Genomic DNA, 12,442 nt, shown 5'->3' with positions numbered 1-12,442 from the left:
TGCTCAACTACTATCGCTCGTCTCTCTCTTCTATTAACTCAACCGACTTGCGGGGACGGGGGAGTGTGCTTATGGCCAGTTCTCAATTGCGGTCCCACATGTGTGTGCAAACGCAATATGACACACGTTCCATTCGGAGAGCGGTGTGCCAGACCGACCGACCGTCTGGTTGCGATGCGAACGCGATGGGTGTGCTGTATACATGTGTACCGCCATTTTCTTCACGCTTTGCTCCATGGCTCAATCCATGGATACAAAATTATAGTATTTAAAAGTCGAGGGCGGGGCTTTTCCCACATGGTAGGCGGGGTAGTTCCGCCTAGTCGGTTCGACAAATAGGCGAGAAGATGAGGGAGTAGGCTTCTGCAAATGTAGGGCTATGTGATTTGACGGCTCGTTACGGATGGACATGTGGGGCCCTGTGATTTGACTTGCCATTATCATCATTACCGCGGCACTATGACCGGTGTGAGTCTCCCGATTCCTAACCACCTCCATCGTATACATGTGCCAAGTAATGTACTACCTAGCTACTTACTCCTTGGCAAATGCATTTAATACTACGAAGAAAGAGATAGAGAGAAGTAAAAAAATAGTCTTATAGCCAACCTTATAGCTAACCTTGTTGCATGAGTGACTATAAGTGATGACTATGTATGGCATGCCAACATCAGATAGCCTAATGCACCTGGTGGGAGGAAGTAGTTTCATGCATGCGAAGTAGGCAAAAAATGCTCATTTATAGCCATATGAAATCTCCAAGGGCGCGACCGTGCGAGCGAGGCGACGGCCGTGGTAGGCGCGACCATGATACGGGCTGCTGACAGCCCTTTGGATCTGAGATCAAACGGTCACATGCTAAGTTGCTGAAAATTTGCGGAATAACCCTCCAGGATAGGATATTCACCCATAGGTATAGAATCCCGCCATGCAACCCTTCGATCTCAGATCCAAGGGCTCTCAGAAACCCGTATCACCTGTAATTTTCCCGACGCTTGATGTGCGAACACGCAGATGCATGAAGCCTTTTAATTGGGCATCTAGTAGACATGACATCTAATTGGCCCCCCATAGTACTGTGCATGAATCCATTTATCCATTGGGCAAGCCACTACCCTACCGTTCGCACGCCCCACTTAGCAGTTTTACAATCGGAAACCTCTAGCAGTTCGCTTCTACTCGTTCCCGGCCATCACCCTGCCATTCGCACACCCCACTCAACATTTTTACAATCGGAAAACCGCTAGCAGTTCGCTTCTACTCATCCCCAGTTGTCCTTTAACATTACGGCAATTCGCTCCTAGTCGTCCCGTCCTTTCACATTACAGCAGTTACACTAATCCTAACCCTCCTCCCAAATCCATGGCGTCCCAAATCTCCATGATCAGCGGTGAGTAGAAGGTTGGAACCATCACCGATGATGAGTTCGACATCACCTACACCCATTCTTCTTGCTCGCTTCAGACACATGTTCAAAAAGTCAAATGGTGATGAGTGGGTCGCTGGGCTAGATGTTGAGTACACCACAGTCCTGGGAAAAGAGAAGAATCTAAAGGAGGAAGAGAGGAAGAAGCCCGCCGTGATCCAGGTTTGCGTGCATAAGTTGCGCTTGCTCTACCACATATGCCATGCCGACGTTGAGTGCGAGGATTTTAAGAACTTCCTCGTGGGCGGCAAAGTCAAATTCTTACTGTAGACTTTACAAACGATATAGGAGTCATGAATCGGATAGGCCTTGTTGTAGGCCAGCCCTTTAACCTCTAGAAGAATGGGCTGGTGTCCTCCCGCCAGCCTTCAATGCTGACCCTGGCAGGAGCCATGGTTGATCCTTCATACAGTAAACTGACAAAACCTCCGCCCGAGTTTCATCTTGCATGGAAGTGGAATGTATTAGATAGAGACCACATCCAGTACGCTGTAATGGATGCCTACCTTCGTTTCAATATCTACAAGGGTTGGACGAAGAGCGAGAGCCAAGTGTGCATTTCAAGCAAAGTACCGGCCAAGAGGAAGAGGTACAAGGACGAAGTCGAGCATGTGGATGAGGAGTCCAAGTAAGGTGGCAGTGTCGTTGCTCATGGTGGTTCTAATGTAGTTACTACCAGATTAGTTGGTTAGTTTAATTTTAGGGTGCTTAGTTTTATTTGAGGGTTGTGTTGTGCTCAGCCCCTAGCAGAACTATGTCATGTTCCTTCTTGTTACTTTAACTCTTCAGTACGTACATACTAGTATTTCTTACAGTTCGTCTTGTAGTTGGTAGTACTACTACTCGTTTCTTCACATTATATATGTACAATGTCAATATATATGGCCAACATCATATAGCCAGCAGTTGGCTATAGTATTAACCACGCTCTAAGCATGCCACATACGCAAAACACTTAAATGAGATATGTAATTCTAGGAAAAACTTAAATGAGAGAAGTTTACCCAAAGCATGAAGGAGTTTAGTTGTCAAAGAATTAAATAGGTATGCTAATTTCTTTAATAGACTTTAGCACCCCATCTAAGCACGCACTAGCTTTTTTAATAGTACTATATGCATAATTTGGCGATGAGCGCTCTCTATATGTACCACCTTTTTCTTTAATTTCATCTTGTTAGTTTTGCCCCACGGCGCTATCCATCGATACTACTACTGTTCAAAAGTATACATTTAAAAGGCTAGAAGGCAGGTGATGTAGGGTGGAACCCTAGATGGCCGATCTTTCACGAAAGGAGCGGATCCCAACGATGAACACGAAGAACATGGGAGAGAAAATGAGGGTAAACATAAGAGAATCACTCAAACCAAACAAGAACAAGTCACACATCTGCTAGATCCTCGGGTACATAGAACGATACACGAATCCACGGACAACTAAGGACGATACAAAAGGGTAGCCGGTTCTTCTCCGTGAGGAGGTCTTGAATCCACAAGGGGATCTTCCAGTAAAGGGGTCTTGAATCCAAGGTGGATCTTCTCCGAAGAGGGGCCGCGGTCACTCTCGGGGAGATGATCCGTATGGATGAGCAAAAGCTATCCTCACATATGAGCTACAACTTTGCTAACCCTAGAAAGAGGAAGGGGATGAAGTATATATAGTCTAGGGGGGCGAGAGGGTACATGGGCTTCGGCCCTTCACTGTTCACAGATAGGCGAGGCCGGATGTCCGGGCGTCGGGCCGGATGTCCGGGGCTTCAGGAGTGGCCGGATGTCCGGGCTGGCGGTGAAGACTTCTGTGGTCTCTGGATAGACGGGGCCGGATTTCCGGGCAGAGGGCCTGATTTCCAGGGCTTCGTGGGAGGCCGGATGTTCGGGGCGCGGGGCCGGATGTCCGGGCCCTGTAGCTTTTCTGGCTGGGCTGCGGCTGCTGTGGTGGCATCTCCAGGGGCCGGATGTCCGGGGTCTTGGCCGGATGTCCGGGCCTTGGAAGGTGAACTTGTCCGTTTCCGATGGTTCTCTCCATCTGTGGACTTGGCGGCTTGTCCGTCTTCACGTGCATCTTCAGGAGGCTCCTCTTGACACCTGATCATGCATAGCATATCGGACTTAGGTAGTAACCATGTCTCGAGTGGATCATATGTGATATCACTAAGGAAAGAAGTCACCTCATTCTCGAGAGCTCTGGCTCGTGCTCGTGTCATGGGTCCTCTTGGCTCTTGATGCGACGATGGTGGGTCCATGGGGATGATCATGGGATGCTCCGCATCATCTCCCCTCCCTTGGGAAAGATCCGACCTCGGATCGAAATCCTCATCACCATGGTACGGGGAGAGATCTTTGATGTTGAAGATGTCGCTCACGGAGTACTTGTCGCGTGGGATGTCGATCTTGTATGCATTGTTGTTGTAGCGTGCAAGCACCTTGAAGGGTCCATCCGCTCGTGGTAGGAGCTTGGACTTGCGTTCATTGGGGAAGCGATCCTTGCGAAGGTGTAGCCACACAAGATCTCCAACATGGAACATCATGGGTTGCTTGTTGGCGTTAAGTTTGGTCACGAGTCGTTGTACTTGGCGCTCGATGGTGTTCCTTATATCTTCATGCATCTTCTTGAGGAAGTTGGCTCGTGCACTCGCGTCCATGTTTGTGCGCTCTTGTAGCGGTAGAGGCAGAATGTCCAATGGGGACAATGGGTTGAAGCCATAGACGACCTCGAAGGGGGACTTGCCGGTAGTCGAATGTCTTGCTCGGTTGTAGGCGTACTCGGCGATGGGTAGGCACTCTTCCCACTCCTTGATGTTCTTCTTTATCAACACGCGTAGTAGGATGGAGAGCGTACGGTTGGTGACCTCCGTTTGGCCGTCGGTTTGTGGATGGTATGCCGAAGAGAACAAGAGCTTGATTCCGAGCTTAGCGCATAAGGTCTTCCAAAAGTAACTCAAGAACTTGACGTTGCGGTCCGAGACAATCGTCTTTGGCACTCCATGAAGGCACAAGATTTCCCTACAAAACAATTTGCAATATGTGAAGCATCGTCTATCTTGTTGCAAGGAATGAAATGAGCCATTTTGGAGAAACGGTCCACAACAACAAAAACGGAATCCTTGCCATTTCTAGTTCTAGGCAAACCAAGCACAAAGTCCATGCTAATATCTTCCCATGGTTGATATGGGATTGGAAGTGGCATATAGAGGCCATGAGATTGGGCTTTAGACTTAGCTTTGCGACTTGTAGAACAACGGTTGGTGAAGCGATTGACGTCGCGATGCATCTTGGGCCAAAAGTAGTTCTTGGAGAGCGTAGCAAATGTCTTGTCGCGTCCAAAGTGTCCCATGAGTCCGCCTCCATGAGATTCCTGCAAAAGCAACACATGAAAAGAGGACTCGGGGATGCAAAGTTTTTTAGCTCTCATAAGATATCCATCTTTGATGTAGTATCGATCCCAAGAAGTATGCATCAAACACTTGGCATAAGGTATGGCGAATGTAGGATCATGTTCATACAATTCTTTGATATGCTCAAAACCAATGACATTCAACTCAAGGTTAGTGACAAGCATGCATATACGGGAAAGCGCATCCGCCACAACATTTTCTTTACCCTTAATGTACTTGATGACATAGGGAAATGACTCAATAAATTCACTCCATTTAGCATGACGCTTGTTCAACTTAGTTTGACCCTTAAGGTATTTAAGTGTTTCATGGTCGGTATGGATGATGAACTCATGTGGGCGAAGGTAATGTTCCCATTCATGCAAAACTCGCACTAAAGCATATAGCTCTTTGTCATAGATGGGGTAATTGAGTTGCGCTCCGGATAGTTTCTCACTAAAGTATGCAATGGGTCACTTCTCTTGCATTAACACGCCTCCTATGCCATTACCACTAGCATCGCAATGAATTTCGAAAGGTTTTTCAAAATTGGGTAATGCAAGCACGGGAGCATGAGTAAGCAAATTCTTAAGCTCATTGAATGTGGTATCTTGGGATGGTCCCCAAACAAAAGGCGCATTCTTCTTTCTCAAAGCATGCAAAGGCGAAGCAATGGTGCTAAAATTCTTTACAAAACGACGATAGAAACCCGCAAGGCCAAGGAAATTACGCACTTGATGCAAGTTGGTTGGTTGCGGCCAAGTCGTAATAGCATTGATCTTGGACTCATCTACATGAACACCCTTAGAAGAGACAACAAACTCTAAGAAAACGAGCTTATCAACACCAAAAGGCATTTCTCCATATTAGCATAGAGACGCTCTTTCCTAAGAGTTTGGAAAACGGTGCGGACATGGGTGACATGCTCTTGGATAGATTTGCTAAACACAAGAATATCATCAAAGTAGACCACAACAAATATACCAATGTAAGGGCGGAAGACATGATTCATGAGGCGCATAAAAGTGCCCGGTGCTTCTGAAAGACCCATAGGCATGACTAACCACTCATACAAACCAAACTTGGTTTTGAAGGCGGTTTTCCATTCATCACCCTCTTGTATGCGGATTTGATAGTAACCACTCTTAAGATCAATTTTGGAAAATATAGTGGCACCGCTAAGCTCATCAAGCATATCATCTAGGCGTGGAATGGGATACCTATAACGAACGGTGATAGCATTGATAGGTCTACAATCAGAGCACATGCGAAAACTACCGTCACGTTTGGGCACAAGAATGACCGGTACGACACAAGGACTCAAACTTTCACGCATGGTCTATGATATGCTTTACTTGGCTGCGTATTTCTTTGGTTTCTTCGGGGTTGACGCGGTATGGAGCTTTGTTAGGCAGCGACGCTTCGGGGATGAGATCAATTCGGTGCTCAATGCCTCGTAGTGGAGGTAGACCCGGAGCTAGCTCATCGGGGAAAACATCTTGAAATTCCTGCAATAGAGAAGATAACACCAAAGGTAGATCATGAGAGTTGTTAGTTTTTGTGACCTCGTCCTTGCACAATAGGACATAGTGTAGGACACTTGATGGGTTCTCACACACTTCTCTCATCTCACGTTTGGTGGCAAAGAGAACTAAGTTTTTCTTGTCGCTCATCGTGGAGGCACTCAATTTGGGCTTGTGGCGCTCACTCTCTTTTTGGTGGGTCGCTCTCTCACTATTTTCTCCACGATGGGTGGCTTGCTTGTCGGTGAGCACTTGGCTTGGAGACATAGGACGTAGCACGAACTCTTTCCCTTTCATCTTGAAGCTATAGTGATTTGTATGCCCATTGTGAATGACACCACGGTCAAATTGCCATGGCCGTCCAAGGAGGTGGTGGCAAACGGTCATCGGAAGGACATCACATTCCAATGTGTCTTCATAGGCACCGATCTTGAAAGAGACTTGTACTCTATGCTTGACTTGTATGGTGCTGGTGTCGCTTAGCCATTGAACCTTGTAAGGATGAGGGTGCTTCATCTTGACCAATTGGAGCTTGGATCATAGTTCTTCACTTGCTAAGTTGTGGCAACTACCTCCATCGACGATGACCTTGACGGAATGTCCATTGATGCCGGCCTTTGTGTGGAAGATATGGCATCTTTGATCTTCGTCTTGTTGATGTTGAAGACTCAAGACCTTGGAGACAACAAGAGCGGGACTTGAATCTTCATCGCAAAAGACTTGGTGATCTTCATCTTAATTGTTCACTTGTCGGTGCATGGCCACTTGCTCAAGAGCTTCCATTTCTCCTTCACTCATTGAGTCATAGGTTCCGTCGTCGTTGAGGATCATGGTGCGCTTGTTTGTGCACTCGAAGGACTTGTGGCCTCAGCCTCCGCATGTGAAGCATTTGATAGAACTTGTCTTGATGGTCTCATCGGGTGGAGTAGATGATGATGGAGCTTTCTTGAAGTTGCTTGTAGTAGGAGGATGACTTGATCTTGTCGAAGCTTTCTTGTAACTTGACTTGTCGCCGTTGCTTGTAGAAGGCTTGGTTGAGGTAGAAGGTGTAGGAGTCATCGAAGCTTGATTGTTGGAGAGGCCATAGGACTTGGATGAGAACTTGGCATACTTGAAGTCATCTTGTACTTGCCGTTCCGCTTTGGTAGCTTGATGCACTAGCTCGATGAGGTTCGAGTATGGTTGGAAGTCGGCGATCTTCTTGATAGGATGATTGAGTCCATTCAAGAACCTTGCCATAGTTTTCTCATCATCTTCTTTGACATTGGCTCGTATCATGGCAATCTCCATTTCCTTGTAGTACTCTTCAACGCTCTTGGTTCCTTGCTTGAGTTGTTAATGTTTCTTGAAGAGGTCGCGGTCATAGTAGTTTGGCATGAATCGTGCTCTCATGACATCCTTCATTTGTGTCCAAGTGGTGATGGGTGGTTCACCTCTTGCCGCTCGACGCTCAATGAATTGGTTCCACCAAATGAGGACGTAGTCTTGGAATTCAAGGGATGCCATTACGATCTTCTTCTCTTCTTCATAGTTGTGCAAGCGGAAGATTTTGTCAACCTTCAATGCCCATGAGATGTACTCTTCGGGGTCATTGCTTCCATTGATCTTGGGCATGGTGAACTTTAGCTTGCCGTAGCGTTGCTCTTCATTGTGTTGGGGTCGGGGATGATGACGCCCATGTTGTAGATGATTGTTCAACTCGTGGTGCTCTTGTCGCGGAGGGTTGTCAACCTCGTGTTGCTCTTGTCGCGGAGGGTTGTCAACCTCGTGTTGCTCTTGTCGCGGAGGGTTGTCATTATTTCCATGCTCTTGATGAACTTGATGGTCTTGGCGAGCTTGTGGAGGAGCGCGTCGAGCTCGAGGAGGAATTTGACGATGCATGCGAGCTTGAAGTCGTCGTTCATGAATTTCTTCGCGTAGTGATTCCTCTTCGTCACGGGCTTGACGGCCTCGGTCGGCAACGGCTCGACTCGCATCGTGTAGAGCTTGTTGCGCCTCAAGTGCTTGAGCATCACGGAGTTGTTGTTCTTGATGTTGAGCCTCGTCATCTTGTGCATTTTGGTGTAGACGTGAGCGTTCTTCCTCTTCATGTTGGCATTGTTGTTGTCATTCTCGAGCTAGCGCAAAGGCTTCTTCGGCTTGACGTCGTCGGTGCTCTTGAGAGTCGGTGTCTCGACGTGGATTGAGGCTTGCTTGACGGTCGGTGCGCGCGGCTCGACAAAGAGTGTTCGAAGTCGGTGTACTTGAGCCGGAGAGGGTAAAGTCGGAATGCAACTTGAACGGCTCCTTCTTGAAGTGGAAGAAGAGCGGTTGAGCAACAAAGCGCGAATCTCGTCCATCCTTGCGTCATTCTCTTGCTTGTGATCGTCAAGCTTGTGGTCAAAGTAGTCCCTTGTACGTTGCTCGGAAAGTCGCAAGTCGGCGGCAAGGTTGTCGATGTGTTCACTCATAGCTTGTGGCTCTTGATGGAAAGCACATTGTGCACCAAAGAGGTGACTCTTGGTGATGAAGTAGTTCATGTCATTGTCTTGCTCCATGAAGAGCGGGTTGGTAGAAGTACTTGGCCTATCCATCATTCCAAGACAAATGTGAGTGGTAGAAAGAGAAGAACAAGTACCAAATGTACCTTGACTGAAGTTGAAAGTGGATCGAGGATCACTCCAATGTAGGACAAGGAAATAGCACAATTGGTATGAGTTCTTGCCGGCTTCTCACACCTACACAAGTAAAAGCTTTTGGTGGAGCTTGGTTAGGATGGTGGCACAAAATTTGATGTAATTGTAAGTGAGCTTCAATAATGTGGGAAAGATTCGCAAGATGCAATGTAACAAGTAGACCAAGCATATAAGGTACACGGAAACACACACGCAAAAAGATAAGTGGGGTTGTGCAACCAAGGGTGAGCCAAAATGTGGAATGCACGAAAATGCTCTTGTTGCACAACACTAGAGAGACGCTAGCACGATTGCACGATAGGCGGATACAAGAACTTGTGCACAACCTACTTAGCAAAAATGTAACGACTTCTATCCCAAATACTTTGTATGCAAGGTGTTGTTATGATATGATCCAAGATGATTGAGTATGACAATCTTAATGTTGTATGATGCTATGGTTCTTGCTTAAAAGCTCTTTGCTTATCTTTCCTCTTTGCTTAAAAGCTTGTTTGGCTCTTTGATGTTTGAGCTCTTTTCTCATGCAATGCTTGACGAACCAAGATAACAAGTGAGTATGCGATGACAAATTTGTGACACAAGAGATGATACCAATATAGGCAACAATTATGTATGTATGCTATGGGAAGTATGATCACTAATGTGCACAAGTCTTGTTGCCGGCAATATTCAATGGCTAGTCTTGATGGGTAAGCAACGCAAAGGAGTAAGGCTATGATGGCTATCGAAGTAATGGCAAGAGTGATATGTCCAATACCAAGATGAGGTTATCGGTCTTGCTTCCGGTATGGTGTCAAAATGGTGGCACGAATACCAAGTCGTAGTTGAGGTGGTCGTTGTTGATGACGCATCCCTGGCGAAAATGAGCAGCGGTGATGTCGATGTCGAACCGTACCTAGATAGCCGAAACACAAAAGGATACGGTACCGCAACTCAAATTCTCAATGCAAAATTTGGCAAAATTGTCGGAGTTAGTAGCAGGAAAGGCTAGGTTGGTGCTATGCGGAAGTGGTGGAGGTATGCGGAAGTGTATGTGGGCACCGGAACAAAATTTGGTGAGAGTTAGGCGGGAAACGTATGGTGGATGGGTTGTTTTGCTGCCAGGAGCCGGATGTCCGGGGGTGATGGCCGGATGTCCGGGGTGACGGATGTCCGGGCTGGTCGGGCCGGATGTCCGGGCGCTGGATCCGAGGATGAATTCGAAGAACGCGTGGAGAGGTCAAATCCGGGGCAAAATTCGGAAGATTTTGTGGATGGAATTTGGGGAAAGGTGGGGTAAAGCTAGATCTACCTGCAACACACGAAATCCGCGGATCAAATCCAACAAAACTTCATCACACCAACAAATCACAAAAACAATTGGGGCTATTTTTGTGGGGCAATTTTCGGATAAGGACGAAAAATAACAAAATAAGGCTAGAAACACAACGGGGAGGCTCCGAAATCGTGATCAACCTGGCTCTAGATACCAAGATGATGTAGGGTGGAACCCTAGATGGCCGATCTTTCACGAAAGGAGTGGATCCCAACGATGAACACGAAGAACATGGGAGAGAAAATGAGGGGAAACATAAGAGAATCACTCAAACCAAACAAGAACAAGTCACACATCTGCTAGATCCTCGGGTACATAGAACGATACACGAATCCACGGACAACTAAGGACGATACAAAAGGGTAGCCGGTTCTTCTCCGTGAGGAGGTCTTGAATCCACAAGGGGATCTTCCAGTAAAGGGGTCTTGAATCCAAGGTGGATCTTCTCCGAAGAGGGGCCGCGGTCACTCTCAGGGAGATGATCCGTATGGATGAGCAAAAGCTATCCTCACATATGAGCTACAACTTTGCTAACCCTAGAAAGAGGAAGGGGATGAAGTATATATAGTCTAGGGGGGCGAGAGGGTACATGGGCTTCGGCCCTTCACTGTTCACAGATAGGCGAGGCCGGATGTCCGGGCGTCGGGCCGGATGTCCGGGGCTTCAGGAGTGGCCGGATGTCCGGGCTGGGGGGCGGATGTCCGGGCTGGCGGTGAAGACTTCTGTGGTCTCTGGATAGACGGGGCCGGATTTTCGGGCAGAGGGCCGGATTTTCGGGGCTTCGTGGGAGGCCGGATGTCCGGGGCGTGGGGCCGGATGTCCGGGCCCTGTAGCTTTTCTGGCTGGGCTGCGGCTGTTGTGGTGGCATCTCCAGGGGCCGGATGTCCGGGCTCTTGGCCGGATGTCCTGGCCCTGGAAGGTGAACTTGCCCGTTTCTGATGGTTCTCTCCATCTGTGGACTTGGCGGCTTGTCCGTCTTCACGTGCATCTTCGGGAGGCTTCTCTGACACCTGATCATGCATAGCATATCGGACTTAGGTAGTAACCATGTCTCGAGTGGATCATATGTGATATCACTAAGGAAAGAAGTCACCTCGTTCTCGAGAGCTCTGGCTCGTGCTCGTGTCATGGGTCCTCTTGGCTCTTGATGCGACGATGGTGGGTCCATGGGGATGATCATGGGATGCTCCGCATCATTTGGCGATGAGCGCTCTCTACATGTACCACCTTTTTTCTTTAATTTCATCTTGTTAGTTTTGCCCCACGGCGCTATCCGTCGATACTACTACTGTACAAAAGTATACATTTAAAAGGCTAGAGGGCAGGGCAGTCTTGCTTGGTCGGCTTCACGAGAGGCCAGGGCCTTTGTGATTTGATGGCTCATTACTGCTAGAAGACGGGGCCTTGTTATTCGAGTGCTCATATAAATGTTGCTGACGACCTGAGGAGGAGCAAAGAACCATGCGGTATACTCAAGTTTTCCACTGGAGTATTAGTACGACGGAGGAGCGTGAAACACGGCAGCCCAATGCGATATGGCAATAAAAATTGATCTAATTTGCTAGTCATCGATCCCATGGCGCCACTCATTGTTAGCATTATTTTACTCATGCCTCACAGAGAACATGACACATGCGGCGAAACACCCGAAGCAAAAGAAGAAACACATGAGCAAAAGAAGAAGGAAGATTATCCCGCCCCAAAAAGAAGGAAGACTCAGACACAAGTCTGGGGTGCTGCTCTCTACTTCACAAAGAGTTAACTGCAGAGTCCTAACTGCTTCTTCATCGCCTCCATGACCTTCATCTCCTTGCTCGTCTCCTCCGCCATCTTCTTCATTTTGTCAATGACGCAGGATTTCTCGAGGCGAGCATTCATCATCTGCTCCACGGCCACATTACGTGATAGCATCCGGGGGCTCGATGCGGAGCTTCGCCAACTCCTCCTTCTGTTCCATGATGAGGGCGTGTAGGATCTTCACTGAGGAACTACTCTTCTCATGCAGCTTCTTCCAGCCGGTGTTCTCCTCCTTCAGCTCGTCGAGGTCGTGGCGGAGCTTCGCCATGTCCTCCTGAAGTTGCAGGATTTCGTCGGTCACCTTCTTACCCGAGGCAATGCTCTCCTTCAGCAGC

This window comes from Triticum urartu, chromosome 6 (genome assembly GCF_003073215.2).
Source record: "Triticum urartu cultivar G1812 chromosome 6, Tu2.1, whole genome shotgun sequence".
NCBI lineage: Eukaryota > Viridiplantae > Streptophyta > Magnoliopsida > Poales > Poaceae > Triticum > Triticum urartu.
This window is presented reverse-complemented; position numbering follows the sequence as displayed.